Source organism: Hevea brasiliensis, chromosome 1 (genome assembly GCF_030052815.1).
Source record: "Hevea brasiliensis isolate MT/VB/25A 57/8 chromosome 1, ASM3005281v1, whole genome shotgun sequence".
Classification (NCBI taxonomy): domain Eukaryota; kingdom Viridiplantae; phylum Streptophyta; class Magnoliopsida; order Malpighiales; family Euphorbiaceae; genus Hevea; species Hevea brasiliensis.
Genome location: NC_079493.1, coordinates 121,933,326 through 121,947,414, shown reverse-complemented (window position 1 = coordinate 121,947,414; position 14,089 = coordinate 121,933,326). Strand labels below are relative to the sequence as shown.

Genomic DNA, 14,089 nt, shown 5'->3' with positions numbered 1-14,089 from the left:
TCTGAGCGTAAGTCATCTAGTTCCAAGCGATACATAAGTAGTTGAATGAGATGTAGGTAACGACAACTTAAGAGTCCTTTTGAAATAATGAAGAGTTTGAATAATAAGCCTGGAAAATGGTAAAGCTGAGTCACTAAAATAACTCAATAGGTTATAGGGCAAGACGTCCTAAGACGAGCAAAACCAAAACCCGGGTAACTAAATGGAATAGATCGGTTGCCAAAAATGCTGGTAAGACGACCATATTGGAAGGTCGGAGGATTCGGTTTGGCATCCCCTGCCCAGTCCTAAGGTACCAATAAGTTAAAGAGGTCTCGCGCAGACCCCCTGACACCTTTGAAAGTCAGAACCCTTAGCCTTAGGCTCTCTCGATAGGTAAAATTTAGAGAGATCGGAAAAATCCTCATCCGACCACCGTTTAATTAAAAGAGGTCGGAGGAGAGTTCCTATCCGATTCTCAATCTAAAACTTTAACAAATATTTTAAAGGAAATCGGAAGAGAGTTCTTATCCAGTTCCCAAGCTTAAAAACATTAACAAATATTTTAAAAGAGATCGGAGGAGAGTTTTTATCCGATCCTCAAGCTAAAAATAAATATTAAAAGAGATCGGAGGAGAGTTCTTATCCGATTCTCAAGCTTAAAATTTTAATAAATATTAAAAGAGATCGGAGGAGAGTTCTTAGCCGATCCTCAAGCTAAAAATAAATATTAAAAGAGATCGGAGGAGAGTTCTTATCCGATTCTCAAGCTTAAAATTTTAATAAATATTAAAAGAGATCGGAGGAGAGTTCTTATCCGATCCTCAAGCTAAAAATAAATATTAAAAGAGATCGGAGGAGAGTTCTTATCCGATTCTCAAGCTTAAAATTTTAATAAATATTAAAAGAGATCGAAGGAGAGTTCTTATCCGATTCTCAAGCTTAAAATTTTAATAAATATTAAAAGAGACCGGAGGAGAGTTCTTATCCGGTTCTCAAGCTTAAAAATTTTAAATATTAAAAGAGACCGGAGGAGAGTTCTTATCCGGTTCTCAAGCTTAAAAATTTTAATATTAAAAGAGATCGGAGGAGAGTTCTTATCCGGTTCTCAATCTAAAATTTAAATAAATATTCAAAAGAAATCGGAGGAGAGTTCTCATCCAATTCCAAAAATTGAATTCTAATAAAATAGCCCTTCAAACAAAACTAATATACAACAGTAACTCACTAAGGTTATCTCATTTACTTATGTATCTGGGTAATCCAAACTTAGTGAAAAATTAAATATTCCTTTTTGTTAAAAGGATTAACATTTCCATTCAAGCCCTCCTAACTAATTTATAAAATGCGAAGTTAAATCTACTTACCCTTATTAAGGGACGAGGTGGGGTGCCTAACACCTTCCCCACCCGTTTACAGACCCCGAATTTGGAATCTCTATTTTGAAGTGGTTTTATTTCAATTTGTCTTCACAAATGGTTTTCTTTAGTTTCCCTCAAAACTAAGGTGGCGACTCCTCATTCTTTTCTACTTCGGTGAGGGTTCGTTCAGGCGACCGCAAAATCCCGTGCGACAGCTTGGCGACTCCGCTGGGGATTTTATCCAAACTAAATCCCGGTCTAGAGGTCCAAAAGTAGATTTAATTTTGTGTATTTCATAGTTAGACGGGCTCACTCCGCAAAATTCTATACATTAATTATTGTTATTCCTGCTAACCATTTTTGTTTGTCTTGCTTGTCTTATTTCCTTACAGTGCTCTACATTTAAAAAAGGAAGGAAAAATAAAATCTCCCTGAATTGGGAAGAGGTAAAGGTGTCCCTTCACACACTGAACACTCACACGATGTCCTCACACACATCAGCCCTATACCCGGGCTTTCTTACCCTCTTAGGAAAGTAGGAGGGAGTCATGTAGCGGTACCCGTGGGTTTTACCCCGTTAGTATCCGTGAAGGCTTCTGCTCAAATTGAAACTCGTTCTATTCACTGTGATACTCGTGGAATTTTCCCGACAGTATCGTGGGGGATAGAATGGGGCTCTACTGTTTACAGTAGGGGCAATTTGGGAACCTGTGGCTCTTAGAAAACTAGATCCTGAGCTAAACTATCACGATAGCTGAAAGCCGTAGTAAGCTACCTTATAAGATAGAACTATCCAATTAGGTAGCACTCATCCGGTATCAGGAGTCTCCCTATCCTAGGACAAAAGGGGCATACTTACTCTTAACCTATTCTGTTTATTTTATCTTGTTCTTATTTTTAAAGGTAGTCTTGAATCATATTGTTAAGAAAACCTACACATTTTCCTACTTTGATAAATGTGTAGGTACCACTCCGCCAATAATATAATACAGGATTACCTGAATTTATCCTGCTAACGAGTTTTTCCGCAGGCGTCATCAAACCAAAAGTCTGTGAAAAGGATAGGCATCATTTTTATCATGGCATCCTCGAGTCAGTCGGCAGAAGAAGTCCAAAATGCTAAGCTTTGGTCCAAATCAGCTCATAGTCCAGTACCCCCGCAAAATGATGTTTCCAAGGCACATGCCGGCTTGCTACCTTCATTGGATCTGAATAAAATTGAGGTCAGAATGAACAGTCTCGAGGGTCTGTCTAACGGTTAGAGGTCGCTTCCCGACCAGATCAAGGCGCGATTTGAGAAGAAGTACGGGAGGATTGCAACCCTAATGCGAGTCAATGTCCAAATCTCGGCATTAAAGGCCATGCTGTCGGTTTGGAGTCCCAAGTATGAAGTATTCTCTCTCAATGATATTGATACAGTTCCCACAATGGAAGAATATCAGACATTACTAGAGATTCCTTACCTGACGCAAAATCGGATCTACCTTCATCTCGAGCATAGGCAGGCTTGGAAACGATTGACACATATGATTGGTATTTCCCCAGAAGAAGTAAAGTCAAAAGAAACTGTCAAAGGAAACACGCATGGTTGGTATTGGACACATCTCAAGAAGTGGTTAGATCAATACATCCGAGAGAAACAGTGGGATTGAGCTTCAGTAACACTCGCCTTGGGAATCTATGGCCTGATTTTGTTCCCGGGACCATCGGGAATCATAACCCGCAGCACGGTGGAAGTATTCTGGGCGGTAGAAAAGCAGGAGGTCAATCTGATACCGGCAATTCTTGCGGAGACCTTATTAACCCTTACCTACTGCAGACAACAGGGCAAAGGGTCCATTAAGTGTTATTCTCAATTGTTGTACCTTTGGATTATCAGTCACATGTGCCCTGTGGAGACAAAAGGATTGACTTGGTACCTTGACCAGCCTCCCATCGAGAAGATGACCCAGTTGGTAATCATCCAAGAATGAATGAAGCAGTATGGAACGGATTTTGAGTTTCAATAGCCATGATTACTGTTGGAGGAAACTGTGGGCGTCAGGCCAATCCGTTTTGATCAGCACGGGAGGTAATCGGTCGGTATCCCTAATCGGAGTGACTGGATACACAAGTTACACTCCGGCATTGGTAATGAGGCAGTTTGGCTCAACACAGTCCAGAATCAACATTGAAGAATATCACCAAGGTCATTTCTACCATGAGCTCAAGGAAGAGGAAGGGTTGAAAATGGCTCACAAATCTTGGGAAAACATCTCTCTGATGGAAAGGTCGCCTAAAGGTCCAAGTGCCACACGCGATTATCTTGAATGGAGGGCTGACAGGGACCGAGAACACTCAACTACAGAATTCGAAGACAGCGACCCTCGCCAAAACATCCTATTAGAAGAAGCTGATAATCGTCTGGCTGACTCACTACAAAAGGCAAATACCGAGAACTCACAATTGCAAGAACAAGTGAAACAGCTGGAAAACCAACGGCAGAACCTTAAAAGGAAAGTGAGAAGGCTCAGGGAAGAGGCAAAAGCCGAAAAGATAGGGTTCGAAGAGCAAGAGGAATGATGGAAAAAGGAAAAAGACTCTCTCCAAGCTGTGGTAAAAGAACTAGAAATGCAAAATAGTAAGCTTCAAGAAAAAATAAAATACCAAGAAATACTCGTTGAGGAGTACAAACAAGAAAACAAAAAGAAGAAGCTCGAATTGAAAGAACAGGCACTACTCATCAACGATATTCTGAAAGAGTATGCTAAGGAAAGGAAAGAGAAAGAAAGACAAGCCGCTCTCTATCAAGAACTGAAAGAGAATGTTGACCAGCTGGAGAGAACAACAGCACAGGGAAAACAAGAACTATTACCTGAATCCGAGTATGCTCTGAAAGCATTCGACCCTGCCAAACAAGAAGAAAGGTTATATGAGTATCTCAGAAAATGTCATCTCATTATAAAGAACCTCCCAGAGCCTAGGCCGATGTAAAGAACACGGTGTACAAATTATTCGGTTAATGAAATGATTTTTGGACCATTGTTTAGCAAATTTGTGAATGAATAATATGACTCCCGTAGGAACTCCCTCACTAGGGTTATGTGAAAAATTGAATGCGCTACATGGACAAGTATCATAAATGCGCATTCAATCCAGTCATTCACAGTCAGACTATCGAATGATGCCATGATAAAGTTGATGCAATTATCCTTTTGCAGATTATATTCTGGCTCCCAAATGCCACTGTATCCTTCGTCCAGACCAGGGCTTTTAGTTTTTTTTACGAAATTCGAAATTCATTAAAACTTTTTACTCCTTACAGAAAGTCAACATTGCTGCAAACAAGGCAAGCCTGACCAAGCACACGGTTCAACCTAAAAGAGTGTACTTAACAAGATCTCGAACAAAGAAGATAATGGAAGATCAGGAACAAGTACATAACCTACAAGGGCAGGTTTCCGAATTGAAGGATCAGGTCTCGGAACTTATGAGACTAATGAGAGAAATGTCCCAGAATAAGCCTGCTTCAGAACCTAACTTACCACTACCTCCTCCACCTCCTACAACAATGGATCCTCACCAGGCTTCAACTTCTTTTACCTTTCAGTCGCCTATTCCGGACCCGACAATCACTGTCAATCCGGCTACCATGAATAATGACCTACCTTACTCTCATTACCCAACCGTTTCAAACACCGACCCATACCCTTCAATTCTAATCCCTCCAGTCCACTCTACCCCTCACCTCCCAATTGGGGGAGCATTTCATGCAGTGGGAGGAGAAAATAAGACGAGAGAAAATGAAAAACTATTTGCTCTAGAAGAGAGATTGAGAGCAATCGAAGGACTGAATATGTATGGTTCAGTCGATGTAGCATCACTTAGATTGGTTCCTGATGTGGTAGTGCCACCTAAATTCAAGGTCCCGGATTTCGACAAGTACACCGGGAACTCAGATCCCCGCATTCACCTGGTAACCTACATTGCCAAAATGTCTGCCTTGACAGAAGATGATAGGCTTCTCATCCACTTCTTTCATGAGAGCCTCTCAGGAGCAGCCCTGAGATGGTGCATACAATTGGACAGGAGCAAACTGCACTCCTGGAAGGATTTAGCTGACGCCTTCTTAAAAAAGTATAAGTTCAACTGCGACGTGGCCCCTACAAGGAGAGATCTCCAAAATTTGGTGCAAAGGGACAGGGAAAGCTTCAAAGAGTATGCCCAGAGATGGAGAGAGAAGGCTGCAGAAGTATATCCTCCGGTGACCGACAATGAACTCTGCTCCCTATTCATCGAAACACTAAAGGCTCCTTACTTCAACTTAATGATTGGGAATACTTCCAACAGCTTCTCTGACATCATTCAGGCCGGTGAAAGAATAGAGGCCAATTTAAGAATGGGACGATTGCAGGATTTGGCTGAGAACCCTGCAAAGAAGGCTGCCAATTTTGGCAAGAAAAAGGAGGGTGATGTGCATTCCATCACTCGGCAGAATAATTACTCCCCACTTCCCCAAAATAACTATCAACCATACTCTTCTCCTCCTGGCCAAACCATCGCAAACATTCCGCCTCCTTTCCCGAATTATCCACACCCGCGCCCACAATATCCCCCATCTACAAATTACCAACCTAGATCACCTCCTCCTCCTGCTCAACCAAGACCACCACAAAACAACCCAAGACCCCCGAGAAACCCTGATCCACCTCTTCCCCTCCCGCTCAGTGAAATATACCGATACCTTATCGGTATAAACCAGATTGTACCAGTTCCCCTAGACCCAATTCAGCCTCCATATCCTAGGTGGTATAATGCCACTGCCCGTTGTGAGTATCATGGAGGGGCACAAGGGCATTCAACTGACAATTGCGGAGCACTTAGGGGGAGAGTGCACGCTTTAATCCAAAACGGATGGCTGAAAATTGAGGGAAATGGTTCCCTCCCTAATGTTACCTCAAACCCATTGCCCAACCATAATGCAGGCAATGGTGTAAATATGATAGAGTCTGACGGAGAGAGGTCAACACCGGAGGTAGACAAGATGATTCCTCACTTTGAGGATATTTTTGCCGTGGCAATAAAGGAAGGCTACCTTTGCCCTCGAGCATCAAAATCAGTAGAGGATGCGGGATGTCCTTACCATGGAGGGGCAGCTGATCATGAGTTGCAGAACTGTGAGGAATTCAAGCAAGAGGTTCAGAACTTATTATCCCTCAAAGTTCTGAGGTGCCGGACAAGGTCGAAAACGGAAGGGGGAGTGAACACAACTAGATACAGCCAGAATGCTTCTACTTCTAAATCCAAAATCACCTTCTCACCCCCAGTAGCCTCACCGCCAGTGACGGTTATCCGAACTCCTCCTCAGCTCCCTGTCACCAATACTCACGCTGTTCCTTGGAACTATAATTTTCAAGTTTTCACTCAAGGAGCGTCAAGCAGTACATCAGCTCCTAATCTTGCCTCACCCCCGGCACCACCAAAACCATGTTTTACTCCTCATGTGCATTTTAAAATGACTTATACCGGACCTACCGCCAGTACTACTCCCCAGGTTAATCTTCAGCCCGTTGCTGCCACAAAATCCTCCCCACCTGAGCAAGAAGTCAAGTTTATAACTCGAAGTGGGAGATGTTACGGGAACGAAGAGAAAGAAAAGAAGAAGGGGAAAGTAAAAATGGGAGAGTCACCGAAGGATACAGAAGAGGAGGATGAGAAGACAGGGGAAGTGGAGCCTGCCGGACGAAAAGAAGAAGAGGAGCTGCTGCTCCAAATAATGAAACAAAGTGAGTATGATGTGGTGGAGCAGTTGAGAAAGACACCTGCCCGAATTTCACTGTTATCATTGATCCTGAGTTCAGAAGTGCACCGACAAGCCTTGCAGAGAATCCTGGGTCAGGCCTTTGTAAACCCCGACATCACTCCGGGGTAATTTGAGAAGATAGTGGGACAAATCCAGGCATCCAGTTTTGTTACTTTCTCGGAAGACGAGATAGATCCTGCAGGCCTGACACATAATAAAGCCTTACATGTGACAGTAAAATATAAGGGTTGTATAGTAGCCAAGGTACTGATTGATAACGGATCAGCTCTCAATGTACTCCCTAGTGCTACCTTGGCTAGGTTGCCAATTGATCAATCAGATATACGTCAAAGTGCTATGGTGGTAAGAGCCTTTGACGGTGCCAGAAGAGAAGTGTTGGGAGATATTGATTTACCACTCCAAATTGGCGCATGTACCTTCAACGTCACATTCCAGGTGATGAATATTGAGCCGGCCTACACTATGTTGCTGGGGAGGCCTTGGATCCATTATGCGAACACCGTTCCCTCAACTCTACACCAGAAGATAAAATACATTATGGACGGCAAAATCATCACCGTAAGAGGTGAAGAAGCCATTTTGGTCACCAAGCCACAATCACTCCCTTATGTGGAAGCGGCTGAGGAGTCGTTAGAAAGCTCCTTCCAGGCCCTTGAGTTGCAAGAAACCAGAAATGAAGGGGCTCTGGCTATGGTAGCTAAGATAATGTTGAGGAGTGGGTACAAAGAAGGCAAAGGCCTAGGCGCCACATTACAGGGAATCGTTGAACCCATACCAACTATCCAGAAGATAGGCCGCTGCGGTTTGGGATATGAGGAAGATGCCCTTATGAATGGGCGATTCTGGATGAGGAAAATGCTTCGGGATCAGAGATTTGACCAGAAAATGGGAAAAGGGAAAGTAGTCCCGAGAATCACAGAGGTCTTTACTAAACCGGTCATCGAAAATCCGACAGAGGATGAAGAATCACCTGATGAACCATCCATTGACGTCATCCACCTGGATTCCTTGTATGAGGCTCTGGTTTCGCCGATAGCTGAGGGGCAAGAGTTGGACAACTGGACAGCGGAGGACATCCCTGTACTTAATTTCGAGTAAAGTACCTTTGGTTATATGCACTTGATCATTTTGTCCATGATGACAAGTGTAACATTGTAAATTGACCATTTTCTTATGTCATAAATTTTTAATCAATCAATAGCGCATTTATTTCCAAATCTTTTCTCCATTTGAATTCCATCCTTATAATATATTCTATTTTCGTTCATTCAGGACCATTCATCAATTAACACCTAATAATTCAATAGACTCGGAAATTCCTCTGGTTAATTTTGAAACCCCTATAACTGCCATTACTTCAAGTGATTCTGAGGTGGAGCTCACAGAAGAAAACGATGAAAAGGATGAACCTTCCTTAGTGCCTTGTGGCGATGAAACACGCACCATAAATCTAGGCACGGAAGAAGTGAAGAGGGAACTTAAGGTTATGGAGAGTGAAGAAGTGGGAGATATGATCAGTTTGCTTAGAGAATTCCTGGACGTATTTTCCTGGAGCTATGATGATATGGTTGGTTTGGACCCCCAGATAGTGGCACACAAAATTCCCCTTATTCCGGGGACAATCCCGGTGAAACAGAAACTAAGAAGAATGAATCCTGACATACTGCTCAAAGTTCGGGATGAAGTCAAGAAACATTATGATGCTGGGTTCCTGGAAGTAGTCAAATACCCCCAATGGATAGCTAACGTCGTCCCGATAATGAAAAAGGACGGGAGAGTTAGGGTGTGCGTTGACTACAGGGATCTTAATAGAGCAAGCTTAAAGGATGACTTCCCTCTCCCCCACATCGATGTGTTAGTAGACAATGCGGCGGGATTGGGCAGATGTTCATGCATTGATGGGGCATCTGGGTACAATCAAATCCCAATGGATAAGGAAGGCAAAGAGAAAACCGCTTTTATCACTCAATGGGGAGTATTTTGCTATCGGGTCATGCCTTTCGGGCTGAAGAATGCCGGTGCTACCTATCAACGCGCTATGGTCACATTATTCCACGATATGATGCATAAAGAAGTAGAGGTGTACGTGGATGATATGATTATCAAATCCAGAGGAGAAGAGAGCCACGTACAGGTGGTGAGGAAAGTATTTGAGAGATTCAGGAAATATCAGTTGAAACTGAATCCAGCAAATGCATATTCAGAGCTAGGTCAGGGAAATTGTTAGGATTCATAGTGAGCGAGAAGGGAATAGAGGTAGATCCCGATAAAGTTTGAGCTATTCAAGAGATGCCATCCCCAAGAACAGAAAGGGAGGTGCGCAGTTTCCTGGGAAAATTGAACTATATATCAAGGTTTATTTCCAATCTCACTGCTAAGGCCGAGCCTATTTTTAAACTGCTCCAAAAGAACAATACCACTCAATGGGATTCAGTTTGTCAAGAGGCTTTCGAGACAATCAAGCAGTATCTGTCAAGCCCACCAATATTGGTTCCACCCGTGGCGGGGAGACCTCTGATCCTGTATATGGCAGTCCAACAGAATTCGATGGGATGCGTTTTGGGACAACATGATGACACTGGCTGAAAAGAGAGGGCTATCTATTACCTGAGTAAAAAGTTCAATGATTGTGAGTCGAGGTACTCTTTCTTAGAGAAGACTTGCTGCGCGTTAGCCTGGACGGCAAACCGCCTCAAGCACTGCATGTTGAATCACAAGACATGGCTCATCTCCAGGATGGATCCTATCAAATATGTATTCGAAAGCCCATTCGTGCCAGGCAGGATAGCCAAGTGGCAGGTCATACTCTCCCAATATGACATAGTCTATATGACCCAGAAGGCGGTAAAAGGTAGCGTGATCGCTGACCTCCTAGCGGAAAATCCTATCCAAGATTATGAAGCTCTGGATTTTGAGTTCCCTGATGAACATATTAATGAAGTAGACTGCGAAGAAAAAGGGCCAGCCGATGTATGGGAAATGTATTTCGACGGAGCTGTCAATTTGTCCGGTAATGGAATTGGAGCTGTGTTGATATCCCCGGATGGAAAACACTTTCCGATAGCTATCAAGTTGAGATTTGACTGCACCAACAACGTCGCAGAATACGAAGCTTGTGTGATGGGTCTACAGGCTGCCATCGAAATGAAAATCAGAAAGTTGAAGGTGTATGGAGACTCAGCTCTGATCATTTATTAGGTTAAGGGAGAATGGCAAACTAAGGATCCTAAGCTAATCCCGTATCAGAAATACTTACTGAAGCTGATTAAGAAATTCAAAGAAATCTCTTTCACTCACCTTAGTAGAGACAAGAATCAATTTGCTGATGCCTTAGCTACTCTAGCTGTTATGGCTCAAATCGAAGAAGGGCAGATGACTCAGATACTGAAGATTAAGACAAGGAATGAGCCAGCTTATTGCTTCGTGATTGAAGAAGAACCTGATGATGAACCTTGGTATCATGACATCCTGGTCTACTGCAAAACCAGAGAATTCCCTTCGGGGGCAAGCAAAAATGAAAAGAGGATGATTCAGAGATTAGCATTGGGATACTTCCCCAGTGGAGAGACCCTATACAAGAGGAGCTCCAACGGCGAATTGTTGAGATGTGTGGATGCAAAGGAGGCGAAGAAAATCCTTTTCGAGACTCATGAAGGAAACTGTGCCACCCATACTAATGGACATATGATGGCTAAGCAAATCATGCGACGGGGCTATTTCTGGACCACCATGGAAAAGGACTGCATCGAATATTTCCAAAAATGCCATAAGTGTCAGATCTACGCAGATCCGATAAATGTTCCACCTCACAAATTGTTCAACCTCGTTTCGCCATGGCCTTTCGCAATGTGGGGCATCGACGTGATTGGCCCCATCAACCCTAAGGCATCCAACGGATACAGGTTTATCCTGGTAGCAATCGACTATTTTTCCAAATGGGTCGAAGCAACATCATACGCCCATATTACACAGAACACGTTTCTCAAATTCCTCAGAAACAACATCATTTGCCAGCATGGTCTCCCCAACGAAATCATCACTGATAACGCCAAGAATCTGAATGGTCCGAAGATTCAGAAATTATGTGATCAATACAAGATCCGACATCTCAATTCCTCCGCATCGTCCCGGATGAATGGAGCGGTGGAAGCCGCGAACAAAAATCTCAAAAGAATAATCCGGAAAATGACAGTCACATATAGGGATTGGCATGATATGCTTCCCTATGCTCTTCACGCATACCGGACTTCTGTAAGAACCTCAACCGGGGCAACTCCATACTCACTGATTTACGAGATGGAAGCAGTATTACCTATTGAAGTTGAAATTCCTTCCTTAAGGATTCTGAAGGAGTCAGGTATCGATGAGTCAGAATGGATCCAGTCAAGGTTGGATCAATTAAACTTGCTGGACGAGAAAAGGTTAGCAGCAGCATGTCATGGGCAGTTGTACCAGAGGAGAATGGTTAGGGCATTTGACAAAAGCGTTCGCCTACGCGAATTCCAACCCGGGGACCTGATTTTGAAGAAAGTACTGTCGAATCAAAACGATCCCCGGAGTAAATGGTCACCAACCTACGAGGGACCCTATGTGGTTAAAAAGGCATTTTCCGAGGGAGCCTTGATCTTGGCTCACATGGACAGTGAAGAATTGCCAAGACCTGTGAATGCTGACACCGTCAAGAGATACTATGCCTAAAAAAAAAAAAAAGGGATAGGAGTGAAAACCCGAAAAGGCGCTCCTAGCAAAATGTGTGAAAGAAGGCGAAAACCCTGAAGGGGCGCTTTCTGTAAAATGAGTAAAGGATGAAAACCCGGAAGGGCGTCCTGAAAAAGTGAGCAAAAAAAAAAAAAAAAAAAGGGGAGTCCCAAGAACCAAAATGGAGAAATAAGGAATGTGGTATGAAACCGAGGATGGAGAAGAAACCGTCACGACATGAGGCTTCAGAAGACTTGAAATAATGGCAGTTAAGGGATTTCAAAGCCAGCCACAAGGAATATGTGAGATCTATCCTTGTACCCTTTTCCTTTGAAACTTTATCTTTGTTTTTATTAAAGCTATAATAAAGTCACATTTCGTTCCCTATGCTTTTATCTTCTCTTTATACCCACTCTTTAACATTATCTTTCTGCAATCTCGTTATGTAATGCGCTATTAATCGATTAAAATTTTTGCCATAAGACTAAGATTTGACAATTGATAACCTCACGTACTTTACTATGAGATTTGCAGGAAATGACTTGGAAGAAAAGAGGGGTAGGAGTAAAAACCCAAAAGGGCGCTCCTAGCAAAATGTGTGAAAGAAGGCGAAAACCCCGAAGGGCGCTCAGAAATGAGTGAAGGATGAAACCCGAAGGGCCCCAAAAGTGAAAAAAAAAAAAAAACTAGAGGTGAAAACTCGGAAGGGCGCTTCTAGTCATATAGACAAAAGGGAAGTGAAAACCCGCAAGGGCACTTTTCGGGAGAAAGTCGAAAAAACAGAAATGGGGCATTGGAAGAAATGAGGCCATAGGTCAAGTCTTGCAACTCGTCCTCCATTCATCATTGGCCTTCGGGATTCTGTTAAGTACACTTCATTGGGGAGAAATTTCTTGTGTCCGGATTATGCTTGCTTTGTAAGTGCATTTAAATTTCCTATTATCAACCTCTGGTTCCTTGATCTAAGTTGATTTTAATTTCCTGCATTTAAATTTCCTGTAATCAACCTCTGGTTCCTTGATCTAAGTTGATTTTAATTTCCTGCATTTAAATTTCCTGTAATCAATCTCTGGTTCCTTGATCTAAGTTGATTTTAATTTCATGCATTTAAATTTCCTGTTATTAACCTCTGGTTCCTTGATCTAAGTTGATTTTAATTTCCTGCATTTAAATTTCCTGTTATCAACCTCTGGTTCCTTGATCTAAGTTGATTTTAATTTCCTGCAATTTAAATTTTCTGTTATCAACCTCTGGTTCCTTGATCTAAGTTGATTTTAATTTCCTGCATTTAAATTTCCTGTTATCAACCTCTGGTTCCTTGATCTAAGTTGATTTTAATTTCCTGCATTTAAATTTCCTGTTATCAACCTCTGGTTCCTTGATCTAAGTTGATTTTAATTTCCTGCATTTAAATTTCCTGTAATTAACCTCTGGTTCCTTGATCTAAGTTGATTTTAATTTACTGCAATTTACATTTCCTGTTATCAACCTCTGGTTCCTTGATCTAAGTTGATTTTAATTTACTGCAATTTACATTTCCTGTTATCAACCTCTGGTTCCTTGATCTACGTTGATTTTAATTTCCTGCATTTAAATTTCCTGTTATCAACCTCTGGTTCCTTGATCTAAGTTGATTTTAATTTCATGCAATTTAAATTTCCTGTTATCAACCTCTGGTTCCTTGATCCAAGTTGATTTTAATTTTCTAGTATTTTAACTTCTGTTGCCGATCTTTAGGTCACTAACTTAGCTATGCTTTAGTTCCCTAACTTCGAACACCTAATCGTCCAAAATATGGGTCTGAATCTTTACATAATTCCTACACGGGAAATTTTTCCCTTAATAGAAATTATGAAAAGAGGGGCAGCTATCGACACCATATTTTGGCCGATTAAACCAATCTCCAGTACTAAGTCTCCCTTTGACAGCTAACCACATTTCCGATCTCTTTTTGCTAGATCACCACATTTCCGATCTTTCCTCACAAAGAATTGAATCAATGCTAAGTCCTCACATCAGTCAAAGCCTTACCGGTCTATTAAATCACTCACCGATCTCTCAAACCCATTGTCGAATCTCCTGACCAGTCAAGTATATTCCTGATCTCTATTGACAAATGAAATTGAACTGACACTAGATCTTTGTTACCATTTTTGTTGCCGATCTCCCTTTCGAAAGTTTAAAAATAATCAAAGGTTCCATTCCGGTTTAATGACCATCCCAATCTTAAATGTTCAAGCCAAATTCC

The 14,089-nt window shown here is 42.1% G+C and overlaps 1 protein-coding gene across 1 annotated transcript in view; it reads left to right on the top strand.

The window, feature by feature from the left end:
- Positions 1 to 14,089, top strand: part of LOC110637483 (early nodulin-like protein 7) — a 37,989-nt gene that overhangs the window by 17,063 nt on the left and 6,837 nt on the right. The window lies entirely within an intron of this gene.